This window comes from Mauremys mutica, chromosome 3, assembly GCF_020497125.1.
Source record: "Mauremys mutica isolate MM-2020 ecotype Southern chromosome 3, ASM2049712v1, whole genome shotgun sequence".
In the NCBI taxonomy this organism is placed as follows: domain Eukaryota; kingdom Metazoa; phylum Chordata; order Testudines; family Geoemydidae; genus Mauremys; species Mauremys mutica.
In genome coordinates this window covers 159,392,673-159,407,667 of record NC_059074.1, presented here as the reverse complement: position 1 = coordinate 159,407,667, position 14,995 = coordinate 159,392,673, and the positions used below count along the sequence as shown (strand labels likewise).

Here is a 14,995-nt window from a genome sequence, read left to right as displayed (position 1 = left end):
AATTCTTGAATCCTGGGACTCTGGGCAAAGTCCGCCGATTTGAGGAGGACTTATCCTATACTAACTATAAATTTATGCTAACTATAACTACTAAACTAGATATAAAGCTATTTACAAGGAGTTGTGTTTGCAGGTTATGCACAGAAGGACACGATTCCGACTCAGGCCATGCAGCAGTAAGAAGGAACTGGAGAGGCACTGACCTGCACTGCTTTGTGTATGCCCTTGGTCAAGAGCACAAGGGAAGCTACTGCGCATGTGCAGGTCAATGGACACTGCTCTGAAGAATTTCCAGACTCAGGTGCATGATACGCATGCATAGCCACGTGTGGGATACACATGCACTCAAAGAACTGGGACTTCCCCCCACCCAAAGGTTTAACTCTACAATTCAAATAAAAAGACCCCAAAGGTATTATTTTTTAAAATTTCATGATTTTTAAGCCAATCACAGTTTATAAATCTTAACTACAGAGACAGATAAACATGTATCTACTCACCCTATGCAAAGGGAAGTCAACTCACATGGTATAAAAAGATATTTGTGGCAGTATAGACTCACTGCAAGAAAGTCAACTAGCCAATATAAGGAAGATGCAAACAAAAGAAATGAAGGAGCGCAATAGGCTTGGGGAGTAGCCAATTTTCTATATGTTCCAAAGTCTCGCACCACCTGTACCAACAGCAAGTTAGGGGTAGGATTTACAGGAATTACAACTAGGGCCACTAGGTTCCAGTCAATTCACAGAAAACCCTGGCCAAACCTTAAGCCTCTGTCAAAACTGCTGCACCCGACCAAGACGAAATGTTTTGAGTCTGGGGAGGTGGTGGTGGCCGCAGGAGGCTCCCCAGTACTCATTCCAGCAGCTGGAAGCTATCTGGCACTCTTCACCTGCCACAACACAGGGCATGCCCAGACTCACATGCATGTTCCTGCTTTAACCTGAGTTCACTGAGAACCAGGACTACACCTGCAAGGCCATTCTAACTCATAATCTTATTTAGGGATATATCAATTGTGTAACTGAGCCTATCCTCAAAACCAACTAATTCTCTTTCAGAGCAATATTGCCTGAGCACTTACTGATGTTGACATTAAGTTCCTTTTTACAGGCTATGCCTTCATTCACTGGAGACAGACTGTTATTGTTTATCATCCACTTATGACCACTTGAGCCTGTCCCTCATGTAGTTGCTCTCTAAAGCAGTGGTTCTCAAACGGTTATACTGGTCACCCCATTCACACAGCAAGCCTCTGTGTGCAACCCCCCTTTTAAATTAAAAAAACTTCTTTACATATTTAACACCATTATTAATGCTGGAGCCAAAGTGGGGTTTGAGGTGGAGACTGACAGCCTGCAACCCCCCACATAATAATCTCATGACTCCCTGAGGGGTCCCGACCCCCTGTTTGAGAACCCCTGCGCTAAAGCAAAGAGCCAGCACCAGATAACCTCCCTAGCTCTCTTCTCAGCCCTTGAATAAGACTGCATACAGAAAACTCAAGTTCAACAGCTTCTGCCTCAGAGATAGCCAATGTACCCTGAAGATGACTTTGGATCAATAAATCTTTTTTACAACAAATCCTCCACTTACACCTCAGCAATGATGGCTTGGAAAATGGCTGTCTATAAAAATAAGTTTATTATAGTTTCTTCATCAAATAAAAAGGTGCAGTTAGAGGCTGTAATTAATATATAACTGAAAATTAAGCTCCTAGAATTAAAAGTATGCATTCCCCTGAATTATCTCCCCAGTGAGTTGATAGACAAGCTTCTCAGGATTATCTGCATGTTTCATTCTGTATTCATTATACTTTCTAGCTTCCACTAAACATCATAATCAATTTACTAAAACAATGAGGCTTTTGTCTAGATTTAAAATCTTCCCAATCCCACTTATCTACAGAACTTATAGTATCAGTTGTTTACGTACATGTAACTTACTTGCTTGCTTTTACTATAACAGGCAGGTGCTGTAGATGATAGTTGAATAACCAGGATGAAAGGCAGCTTTGCATATGAAAAGGAGCCAATTAGATATCATCTTTAATCCAATTAAAGGTTAATCAATGGCTGAAAGATTTTAGTCCCCTCTCTATAATGCTCATACATGAGCTGGTTCCAAACCAGACTCCATTTTACATAAAGCCCCCGCATTCCCGGGAGTAGGGGCAGAGAGGAGGAAGGTTCACCTAACTGTTCCCAGTCTGTAAATAAAGAAAAAGTAAATTAAGAGTGGAATTTTTGAAAGCATGAAGTGATGGCTTGACTGCTCCCATTAAAATAATGGGAGATTTAGCATTGGTGTCAGTGGAAGCAGGAGTTGACCAATGCTGAGTGCTTTTAAGAATGCTTCCCTAAGTGTTTAGCTAAGCCATATAGTCTAATTGGCTTTATTTACTAGATTAAAAATGGGATAAACAAACAAAAATTTAAAAAGGCATTATGGTAGACTAAGAGCAAGACAAGGACATAGGAATACCTGGGTTTGATTTCCAGCACTGGCACTCTGGGTTTTGGTTTGCTCCTCTGTAAAAGGGGGATAATAATATTTACAATGGTGGAGGAAGGAGTGATTACATTTTTCAAAACAATGTATGAGCATTATTTAGTAAAGAGCTAGCAGAGTACCCAGAATTCTTCCATGTCCAGATGCCAGGATGGATAAAAATCATTTAAAAAATGCTTTTTGAGGAAAAAATTATCTAACGATAGTTTTAATTAAGATACATTATAGCTCAAAGATATCTCATCATGGAATAGGGATTATAAATTGTAATTCTATAGTATGAGACAACATATTCATGTAATGTTTAAGAAAACTTTTGTAAGTGAGTTCCAATAGTTCATGGATTAGGGGCCCAATCTTATGGGGTTCCACAGGCTTCTGTATAGATTATTTAGGTTAATCTTTCTATCTATCCAAAGAACTCAGTGCTCAGTCTAGAAGATACCATCAGAGCTGCTTAGTTTTGCAGGTCTCAAATTGTGGATTGTGTCTCCAGAGGTAACATGCTTGTTAACAGCAAAAGTGTTTTTGAATAAATAAATAAATATATAGACGAGAGAAATAACAGACCTCAGCTCTATTGTCCCTCTGCAAATTTGTGTACACAGAGTAAATCCCTTACCTCTCTCTAAAAGCACAAAGTTTCAAAAAGTTTAATGAACAGAAGATTTTTGGGGGCAGAATAGATCGGGACAAGGAGAAGAAGTTTGGAGATAAATGTGAGAAGCGAGGGATATGCGCTTGTTTTGTTAAAATATTATATGTTTGCTGTTGAAGAAAAAAAATCCAGAATACTTAACGTTGTGGGTTTAGTTAAATAAAACAATTTAAATGTCTGTCTGGTGATGATTGCCTTCTAATACAGCATGACAAGAAAATTCTCCAAATATTAATGATTAACCTGTTGAATTGGAGATAGTTCACCTCCCAATGACTTCATAAATATCTACTTCAATTACCTTTGGTAAATGAAATAACCAAACAATCATTCATTTTCTGATATAGCTGTAAAACTAATCTGAAAAGTTTCCAAAATAAATCAGGTTTAAAAATGTATAGTGTGTACCTTCTAAAAATGAAACCTACATCTATCTCTGAGTTGTGAAGAATATGTATTAAGGTTATAACAACCAAAAAGAATGCACTTTTATGGAGAAAACCATGATTAAATCGAGTCTTCCTGACCAGTGATTTAAATCATGATTTAAATTAAATCCACCATGCCAGATGTCAGCGCTTCTTTTCTCTTATCAGCTTGAGTGTAGACTAAGAAGGGGTAACCTTCCTTTGCTGAGCTACACACACAAAAGAGGAATGCTCTCAGATATTTGGCCCAGAGCCGTAACTAGCTATTTTTGCGCCTGAGACAAGAATATAAAATTGTTTCGCCACCCAAGTCCCCCTGAAACACACACATACCCGCCCAGCCCCATGGAAACAATCCCCCATTCCCAGCGCCGCCCGTCCCACAGAAACAAACCCTCCTTCCCCAGCGCCGCCCCCCCGCCCCGAACATGTGGGCCAAAAAGGAAGGTGGTGGGGGGAGAAACAGCGCACATAAGGTGACCAGATCACAGCAGTAAAATAGGACCCACCCCCTCCCCACTCGGCCCACCATCACACCCCTCTTCACCCACAACCCACTGCTGGCTTGCTGCATCCTTCCTAGTCAGTCCCCCACCCACCACTTGCCTCTTTCACCTCCTCCCTCCCCTGCCCTGCCTCCAGTCAGCCCCACACCCCCGCCTCCAGCCAGCCCCTGCCGCACACCCTGCCCTGCCTCCAGCCACCCCACACCCTGTCTCCAGCCAACCCCTGCTGCACCCCCTGCCCTGCCTCCAGTCAGCCCCACACCCCCGCCTCCAGCCAGCCCCTGCCGCACCCCCTGCCCTGCCTCCAGCCACCCCACACCCTGTCTCCAGCCAACCCCTGCTGCACCCCCTGCCCTGCCTCCAGCCAACCCCACACCCCCGTCTCCAGCCAACACTTGCCACACCCACCTGTCCAAAGCCAGCTAGCCCCACACCCCGTCTCCAGCCAGCCCCTGACGCACCCCCCCCCGCCCGAAGCCAGCTAGTCCCACACCCCATCTCCAGCCAGCCCCTGCTGCACCCCCTGCCCTGCCTCCAGCTAACCCCTGCCGCACCCCCCCCGCCCTACCTCCAGCCAGCCCCTGCCACACACCCCTGCCCGAAGCCAGCCAGCCCCACACCCTGTCAGGTTATTCATTTATTTTCATTAAATCTGTAGACTAAATAATGAAATTAATAAATTTTCAAGATGAACGTGAATTAATTCTAATGAACAATGCCACATTATGCAGTATTCATTTTTGAAAGTTTATAATAAGCGATGCTCCAGGGGGAGGGGTGGGGTGGGATGTGCAAGGTGGAACTTTTCGCCTAGGGTGCAACATCCTTGCGGGCACAGGGTGGGGTGCAGGATGGGTGGAGGGGGTGCAGGCTCTGGGAGGGAGTGCGGAGGACTGTGTGCAGGCTCTGGGACAGAGTTTGGGGGCCAGAGAGGGGGTGGTGGATGCTGGGGGGGGGGATCACATGTGGCTTCCTTCCTCCCCTGCTGCCCCTTGCCATAATCTCACTGGGAGTGGGGGATGGGGCTGCCCAGTTTGCAGGAGTGGTGGGGGGAGGGGGGGTGGATCACAGGCTCAAACACTCACTGGAAGCCCCAGCAGCCGCTCAGGTGAGTGAGGCCCACTGCTGATGATCCTGTCTCCCACCAGAAGCCCCCACAGCATCTCCTCCAGGTGGGTGATGGGGGGAGGGGAGGGCTGCAAAGCAGGTGTGTGCCCCCCCCCCCACATGCTGCAGCTGGCTGCTCACCCTCAGCCCTCTGCTGGCCAGTGTCTCTTGTTGCCATAGAGGCAGCAGCTGGGAGAGCCGCAGCTTTCCTTCCGCCAGGGAAGGCTTTTTTCTGTGCCCCTCGGCTTTCTGTGCCCGATGCAAGTGCCTCACTTGCCTCGCCCTAGTTACAGCACTGATTTGGCCTGGTTTTTAGAAGGGCTGAACATCCTCACTCCCCCAAGGTCAATGCTCCACCTCTTTGAAATTCAGGCTGCTGATGTCCCTCTGTATCCACTATGGTGCTCAGCACACAGGTCTTAGTCACTGCTTGTTGCTCAACTGAGATAGGTCAGTAGTGACATGGGATCTGTGTTATCTCCCCTGCAGCAGGGTCTTAAAACAACTCAAAATCACTCACTCCGTATTTGCTTTTATTCAGAGGTGTAGCGAGCGCCCTCCGTACCCTCTGACCGGAGGGGGCCCCGCAAGGAAGGGGGCCCCTAAAAGTGGCAAAAAAAATGTAAGGTATAACTAGGTAAGTGACATTTATTGACGCTATTGCACAATCCATGTCGGTTTTACTGACAAAACCGTGAAGTCATTATGATACATCATAATGCTATTGGCTACATCAGTTGTCTGTCGGTCAGTTTCGAATTTTAGTTGGACCCATTCAAAGAATGTGTATTTGCGTTCATAATGGCAGTCGGCGGATAAATGTTATTAATTTAGTTGTTTAATTTTTTATTGTTTCCAACGCAGAAGCGTGCTTTGTGATGTCTAAGAGAACGTATAAGAGCGGAGCTAGTAAACGAAAGGCAGCAAAAGATGCCGAGAAGGAACTTGAGAAAATTCCAAAGTTGTCAACGTATTTTGCGCTGCAATCCAACGTACAGGTACAGGCACATGAAACGGACAGCGCTAGCAGCGACGAATCGTATCCAGTGCTTCAAGTGAGGTCGAAGGTGAAGCCAGTTGTTCTACCAAACAAACTGTGACAGATATTCCAGCTGCTGCCGGGAAAGAAGTATCTGAATCTGAACCACTGACTGATGATCCAGGAGATTGGCCGTCTATAATATCGGACAGGCAAGTGTGTGACATTGTTGCACGTGGCCCGCCGCAGCAGAATGAAGTTACGATTTCCATTTAACGAGGAAAGACGGAGGTTCACAAGTACTCATTTCTATCGAACCATGGCAAATGGCGAGAAAATAAGACGTTCATGGTTAATGTACTCAGTTCAGAAAGATGCCGTTTTTTGTTTTTGTTGTAAATTATTTGGCACTGGCGACATACCGCTACGTCGTGGAACATCTGCTTGGAAAGCACTGTCAAAAAGACTTCAGCAGCATGAAACAGGCAAAGGTCATCAAGACAGTATGGTGAAATGGTTTGACCTTCGGTCAGGCATAGTAAACCGTACATCTATTGACCAACTCGAATTGCAGGCTTTTCTGAAAGAAAGAGATTTCTGGAGAAATGTTGTCAAACGCATGGTTGATGTCGTTATTTTCTTGTCCGAAAGAAACTTGGCATTTCGAGGAAGTAATGAAAAGCTCGGCGATCCTTCGAATGGACTGTACTCCCGACGTGTCACATGAAGAACAGATGTCTGTGGTGTTATGCTTTGTTGAATGCAACGGTGTCAATATTCATGAAGCGTTTGTTGGCTTTCTTAATGTTCATGATACAACTGGCGAGGGCTTATTGGAAGCGTTTCCTGAAAAGGCAAACAACTTAGGAATAGACATTGCTGACATGAGAGGCCAAGCTTATGATAACGGTGCAAATATGAGAGGAAAGAATAAAGGAGTTCAAGCCCGCATGCTAGAAATAAATGACCGTGCCTTGTATGTACCATGTGGAGCTCACACTTGGAATCTTGTGATCTCAGACGCGGCAAAGTCATCGAAATAGCCCGTTGACTTTTTCGGTCTGATTAACAAAATATACGTTATCTTTTCTTCGTCACCTTCACGTTGGGATATACTTCAAGAACATATGCCAATATCTGTTAAAGGGTTATCGGACACTCGTTGGGAGTCGAGAATTGATGCTGTGAAGCCATTGCGTTATCACCTTGAAGAATTGTGCAATGCTTTGTCATCTTTGCGAGAATATGTGCTCGAAAAGAAAGATGGCAATACAGCAACAGAAGCCGGTGCGCTTTTAGACCATGTTACTACGTGGCCTTTTGTTCTGACTGTGTACACGTGGTACGATATACTATTTCACGTCAATAAAACCAGCAAATTAATTCAGTCACCAGATGTGTCAACAGACATATTGCAGGCAGAAGTCGGCGCTACAATGAAGTTTTTGGAAGACTATCGAAATACAGGATATAACTCTGTGGTCACAAATACACGTGAAATAGCAGAGCATATGGGTATTGAGCAGGTGTTTCCAGAAACCAGGGTGCGACGTAAGAAGAGAATGTTTGATTACGAATGTGCTGATGATTTGAGTCGTCTTTCTGCCGAAGAAAAATTCAAATCGCAGTTCTTTCTTGTTCTCACTGATCAGGCCATATCTTCTGTTTCGTCGCGATTTGACCAGCTCGTGGAGTGGTATAAGTTGTTTGGATTTCTGTACAACGCTAACAGCCTGAAGCAGTGTCACAGAGAAAATGAACTGGAGAATCACAGCAAAAATTTTGAAAGAAAAATGGGAGACATTGATGCCAACGAACTCATAATGGAATTGAATCGTTTTGTTTATGTCATCGAGAAAGAGAGAGGACTTGTCACGGCAAACAATTTTTTAACGTACATATACAAGAACAGCCTTCAGGAGATATATCCAAATCTTTGCATTTGCATCAGAATTCTTCTGACCACACCAGTTACTGTCGCCGGTGCTGAAAGGAGCTTCAGCAGAATGAAACTGATCAAGAATATCCTGCGCTCAACCATGACAGATGACAGGCTTTCTGCGCTTGCAGTTATCTCAATCAAAAACAAGATTGCCAGATCTCTGGACTATGACGCATTGATTAACCAATTTGCGGAGAACAAGGCTCGAAAGAAGCGCTTTGCGTAAATACAGAATACATGTACACTGTAGGCCTATGTATACATAATATGAACCCTGTATATTGTATAAAATAAATACCGCATTCCAGTTTCTGCATTGTAAGGGGCCCCGGACATATGTTCGGAGGGGGCCACGTTCTTTGTTGCTACGGCCCTGCTTTTATTGATTTTGTGCCAGGCAGGTGTCCAGAAATCTTAGATAATGTCATTCTAGAACAATTGCTTTGTGCAATGTGGACAGCTACCTCAGTGGGTTTTTATGGACTCTCATACCATCTGATATCTATTAATCACCATGTGACAATTTGCAACTAAAATCAGTGCTAAATCCATATATTATGAACAACACAGCTCACAGCTTGAATTCGAAGTGTACAAAAGTTATAGTTGCTCAGCGTGTTGTGCAGTGTGAATACTGTGAAAGAGGAAACTGGGGATATGCAGTGATGAGCTGCCAAAATCTTAACAACCGGTTCCCTATAAAAAGTTCTGATTTACAAGGGGGAGCGGGGGAGGGACCGGGGCAGGGGAAGACATACTCGTGGGGCCAGGGGCCCCTGCAGGGTCTGGGGCAAATTGCCCCACTTGCCCCCTCGGCAGCCCTAGAGCTTGCGGCCCCCTCCCCCCTTACCTTGCTGGCAGCTCAAAGCAGCAGGATGACTCCGGAGCTCAGCTGAGCTGCCCAGCTGATGCCGGCGGCTGGCCACGCTGCAACTGGGGGGAAGCACCGGGGAAGCCTCAGCCTCCCCAGGTGGGAATCCTGGGAGCAATAGGATGGTCTGGCCCGCAGACCGGAGTTCTTTGCCCACTCCCTGGCCCTTTAACAACTGGTTGTCCACGGAGGTCTAATTTTAGCAACCGGTTCTTGGGAACCTGTGGGAACTGGCGCCAGCTCACCACTGGGGATATATCTACACTGCAATTAGACGCCTATAGCTGGGCTAAGACACCTGACTTGGACTCGTGGAGCTCCGGCTAAGTGGTTGTTTACTCATGGGGTAGACTTTTAGGCTCGCTAAGTCCTAGAGCCTGGGCTCCAGCCTGAGTCAGAAGGTTTACAGTGCAATGAAACAGCCTGTTCGCCCAAGCCCTGCGTCAGCCTGCACAGGTCAGAGTTTTTAGTTACAACGTAGACTCCGGAATCCTAGGCTCTATTCATGACTGGCTGTGTGACCTTTAGCAAATCACTTTAAGTCCCCTGCCTCTAATGAGCCCTGGGTGCCTCAGTTTTTCCATTTATAAAATGGGACTAAACTACTTCACAGGGGTGTTGTAAGGACTAAATAATTCTGCTGGGATTTCCAAAAGCAAGTAGTGTTAGGGTCCCTCTGCTCCCCTGGCAGGAATGGGGCTGACCCTTGAGGTCAGGTGAACAATTTGTCCAGACAGAGGTGTTTGAAAATCCCAGGCTGCCTCTTTTAAAGGTGCTGTGGCTGGAAGGTGCCAAAATACGTCCCGCTGACTTCCCAGGACCTGTCACCCTCAGCCAGAGCACAGCTGCACTTGTCCCTGCCAAGCGCGCAGAGCTGGCGCCCAGACCCACTGCATCGGGCTCCCGCTGTCCGCCTGCCAGGCGCGGTGTAGTGTCCCCGCGCGGGGCCAACACCAGGCAGGGGAGCAGCGGTGCTGCAAGAGCGCGGGGAGCCCCCAGAGCCGCCCCGTCCCAGCCGCCACTCGCGTGGGTGGAGCCGCTTGCCTGCCGGCGGGGGGTCCGTGGCAGGGCTGGCACAGAGCCCAGGCGTCCCCGCCAGCGCCTCCCTCCCGCTTACCTGCGCCTGGGTCCTGCTCCGCGGGCAGCTCAGCCAATGGAGCCCCTGGAAACGGGCTGCGCTGCAGGCGGCGGCATGTCCCCGCAGCTCCCGCCCCCGGCCATGGCTCCACCCCCGACCCCACCTGGAACCTCCGTGCCCGGGTTCCCCGCGCCTCCCCTGCCCTGCTCCGCCCCGACTGGCACCGGGGGGGGGGAGCACACTCCGCCGGGCTCGCCTAGCCCAGCCTGAGCCCTCTGCCACCTGCCTCGCTGGTGCCTGCGGCGGGACAGCACCGCGGCCATCAGCCCGCGGGGGGGAGGGTTGAGCCCCACAGGTCAGCGGCGGTGCGGGGTGCGGGGCTTGACAGTTACCAAACAAAAAGCCAGTGACAAAGTCACGTCCGTCAAGCGAAGCTCAGGCCAGCCCCAGCCCCAGCCCCAGCCCCAGCCAGCGCGCTCTTACCCCAGGGCTAGGAGCGAGACAAGCTTGTAGGGGCCCAGCGGCGGCGGGTGCGAGACACGCTTCCAGCGAGGAAGAGGCTCCGTGTGGCTCCAAAGCTGTCTCGCTCCCCAGCCGAAGTTGGGCCACTACAGGATATTGCCTCACCCAGCTTGGCTGGCTAATATCCTGGGGCTGACGGGCCTATGACGCCCTTGCAGCCCCCTTAGCCCCTGCCATTTAATCCCTGCCTTTCCCCGGGTCCCTTCATTTTAGGTGTCCCTTGGGGGGGGGGGTGTTAATAGCGTGACCAGACAGCAAATGTGAAAAATCAGGATGGGGGTGGGGGGGGGGTAATAGGAGCCTATCTAAGAAAAAGACCCCAAAAATGGGGACATCTGGTCACCCTGGCTGTCAGTTGAACAAGGGCACATAATAGTAGTGGCCACTTTGGAAAAGTTTGGCCACTTTATAGCTATTTCAGTCTTGGTTACAAGCCAAAGGTTTGGTGACTCACCCGTGTCAATGTACACAACCAGATACCCTACTGCCTGTTGTTTGCAGTGTTGTTGGGCCCAGGATATTAAAACAAGACAAGGTGGGTGTGTGGACCGAGCAGTAATATCTTTTATTGGACCAACCCCGCGGAAGAGCTCTGCGTAGTGTGAAAGCTCGTCTCTTCCGCCTACAAAAGCTGGGCCCATAAACAATATTACCTCACCCATCTTGTCACACTACGATACGAACTGGTTTGTTGAAAACACTCCAGATTGTTCAGTGTAAACATTCAGTAGAAAAGTATCTTCAATGAATCCGGCAGTGTCCTCTTTTCATCGGAGGCTTCTCTTCAATCACTTCTGCTACTTTCATTTTTGATCCTGCTGCTAATACTCCTCCCTCCCCCTCCTCACTTTAGTCTAGTTTTACACCGGAGGAATATGAGGCCAGATAGACTAGTTTATATGAACACAAATTATTTCAGATCAGAAATAGCAAAAACTAGCAGCACATATGTAACAAAAAAACGTGGGTTTGATTCAGTTTGCAGCCTGTGCTATTTCAGAGCACTGGCATGATTTAGATTAGTTACTGATTAATTAATAAATCATTAGGATTAGCAGATGGAATATGGGCTCTGCTCCTGTGAGATTTATTCCCAGTTTAAGAAAATTGTAGATAAGATTGGATGGGAGCAAGACCAGTTTAGGTTCATCCATGGCCTACTGTTGACCCTCTCATAATCACTAAATTACTTACATTTACACACTCAGACAAGTTTATTCCATCAAAGTGATTCTAGTGTTGATGCAGTTTATACTGGCAAAACTGCAGCTATATTGCTAAAAGCACAGTTTTGCCAGTATAAACTGGTGTGTCTACATTAGGGGCTTTGGCTAGCTCAGGTATGTCAGTCAGGGAATCACATTCCTAACATACCTATGCTGTCCGTGGTTTGTAGTGTAGACCTGGCCTTACACGCACGCATGCATGCACACACATTCAGGGAAGGACATGCAGCCCCAACCAGAGGAGAGTAGACAGCAGCAGAGACTAAGGGAGGTCCCACTGATCCACAGGCTGCAGGGGGAGGTGGGAAAGCCAGTGACAGCCCTTAAGAGGCCTTGGAGATGTATCCAAGCCAGGGGAAGCAGGCAGAAAGGCAAGATAGGAGTGATGGCCACCCCCCACCCCCCCGCCACTTACCAGCACACTCCCTCACACATCAAATATCCCCAACTTCCCTGCCCTCAGTCTCTCACCAGGGTTGTCAACAGGTGGTGATTTTAAATCCAGGCCAGACCACCAACTAGGGAGGTGGTTGTGCTATGAAAATCTTAGCTGCATGGCTAGATATATTGGCTTCAAAAGTTCTGGCTGTCTGATTAGGCCTGGAATCATCTCATGCATTAGGAACATAAGAACGGCCATATTAGGTCAGACCAATGGTCCATCTGGCCCAGTATCCTGTCTTCCGACAGTGGCCAATGCCAGGTGCCCCAGGTATGGAATGGAACAGGTAATCATCAAGTGATCCATCCCCTGTCACCCATTCCCAGCTTCTGGCCAACAGAGCATACTTTTGCATCTTCAGAGCATAGTTTTGCATCCCTGCCCATCTTGGCTAATAGCCGTTGATGCACTTATCCTCATGAACTTAACTAGTTCTTTTTTGAATCCTGTTATAGTCTTGGCCTTCACAACAGTATTTCCACAAGGCAGAGTGCAGCCCAGCTACATCTGTGGGCTGGAGGAGGAGCGAAGTGCACACTGTGGGAGCCCCTTCCATGTAATGGCTCTCTGCTATTGGAGGTTTCACAGTAGGTCAGAACCAGGCCTGGATTGGAGGAATGAATGTCAGTCATCATCTGGGCTAATTCTAAGTGTGACAGAGCTGGGAAAGATATTTGCTGTTGCCTTTCCCACTGCTTCAAAGTGCAAGATTTCAGAGGTGGCAGCAGAAGCTGCAAGGTCTCTTTGCCTCATAAAGGCGATAGATACCCACTATCTTCTCCTCTGAATGAGATTTTGCTCGGGGACCATTTATTATTGGAACTAGTGCAGGGACAAGAAACTGGGGGGAAGAACAACAAGTAATGAGGTAAAGCAACGTGCAGGGTCAGGAAAAGCAACTGAAGTTGAGCAGAAACATTTGAATTCTCCAGCATCAGTCACAAAGTCTGTTTAGCAGCCCCAGTTACAGTGAGCGGACTGCTAGCAAAAGGCACTGATGTCCCATCCACACTACTGTAACATTTGCCGTTTCAACCATCATGAAAGCGTTTAAATCTGGGTGATGGCCTAACAGTGCAAAAGGCAAACTTAAGGCCCTCTCCACAATTTAAAGGGCTATCATTGCCTTGAAAACTAGTCCTGTTTCATATATATAAGTGAAAGTAATTCCAAACACTGCACCTGACCCTGAATGTTACAACTACTTTTTCTCATCTCCCACCTTGTTTCTGTAAAATCTACAAGGGAGAATTTAACTGTGCAGGTGAAACAACTGAAGTGACTTGACAACACTTTGGCCCTGCTCCACAAAAGTTGATTCCAATGGAAGTTAGGAGTCTAAATACCTTTGTGAGATCTGGGCCTTGTGACCTAATGCACAGTGAATAAAATGAAAGCAAAGACTTTCCCCCCACAATCTTATAGTCATTTTAGGTGTTAATTGTAACAATAGAGGGTAAAACATTTGTAGACAGAAATGTGTTTTTGAAACAGACTCTCTCTCCTTAAAGTCCCTGGCAAGGCATGCTATGGGGTTTAAGTTGTACAGGAATGCATTTCCACCTCAAGAGACTTATAGTAGGGCCTGGTCTACACTAGGACTTTAATTCAAATTTAGCAGCGTTAATTCGAATTAACCGTGCACCTGTCCACACCAGGAAGCCATTTAGTTCGACCTAGAGGGCTCTTTAGTTCGAATTCGGTACTCCACCCCGACGAGGGGAGTAGCGCTAAATTCGACATGGCTATGTCGAATTAGGCTAGGTGTGGATGCAAATCGAACTTACTAGCTCCGGGAGCTATCCCACAGTGCACCACTCTGTTGACGCTCTGGACAGCAGTCCAAGCTTGGATTCTCTGACCAGCCACACAGGAAACGACCCGGGAAAATTTGAATTCCTTTTCCTGTCTGGGCACTTTGAATCTCATGTCCTGGTTGGACATCGGGGCGAGCTCAGCAGCACCTGCAACGATGCAGAGCTCTCCAGCAGAGGAGTCCATGCAATCCCAGAATAGAAAGAGGTCCCCAGCATGGACAGACCGGGAAGTCCTGGATCTGATCGCTGTGTGGGGCGATGAGTCTGTGCTTTCGGAGCTGCGCTCCAACAAACGGAATGCAAAGACCTACGAGAAGGTCTCCAAAGCCATGGCACTCAGAGGATACAGCCGGGATACAACGCAGTGCCGCGTGAAAATCAAGGACCTGAGACAAGGCTACCAAAAAGTCAGAGCGGCAAACGGACGCTCCGGAGCACAGCCCCAGACCTGCCGCTTCTATGAGGCACTGCATGCCATTCTAGGTGGGTCTGCCACCACTGCCCCACCAGTGACCGTGGACTCTGAGTATGGGATAGTGTCGAGGGGCAGTTCCTCGGCGATGTTAGCCGATGGGGAAGATGAGGAAGGGTTTGTGGAGGACGACGCAGGCGACAGCGCTTACAATACCGCTTTCCCCGACAGCCAGGATCTCTTCATCACCCTCACAGAGATCCCCTACCAACCCTCCCCGGCCGTTAACCCGGACTCAGAATCAGGGGAAGGATCAGTCGGTAAGTGCTATAAACATGGAAACATTTATTTTTTAAAAAACAGGAATAAAAAATATGTAAAAACTATATAAAACCTTTTGCTTAAAAAACTATATAAAGAGAAGGTCCACACAGATAGGGATGGAACAGAAATCCTCCTGGGACAGTTCCACGAAGCTCTCGGAGAGCAGCTCGAA

General features: G+C 47.6%; 1 protein-coding gene across 1 annotated transcript in view; it reads right to left on the bottom strand.

Annotated features, from left to right (window-relative positions):
* Window positions 1–10,210, bottom strand: part of TLR5 (toll like receptor 5) — a 39,931-nt gene extending 29,721 nt beyond the window's left edge. Inside the window, exon 1 of the mRNA XM_045008573.1 lies at window positions 10,120–10,210. The gene's annotated coding sequence lies outside the window, so the exon portion shown is untranslated. The remainder of the gene's footprint in view (window positions 1–10,119) is intronic.
* Window positions 10,211–14,995: the final 4,785 nt, after the last annotated feature.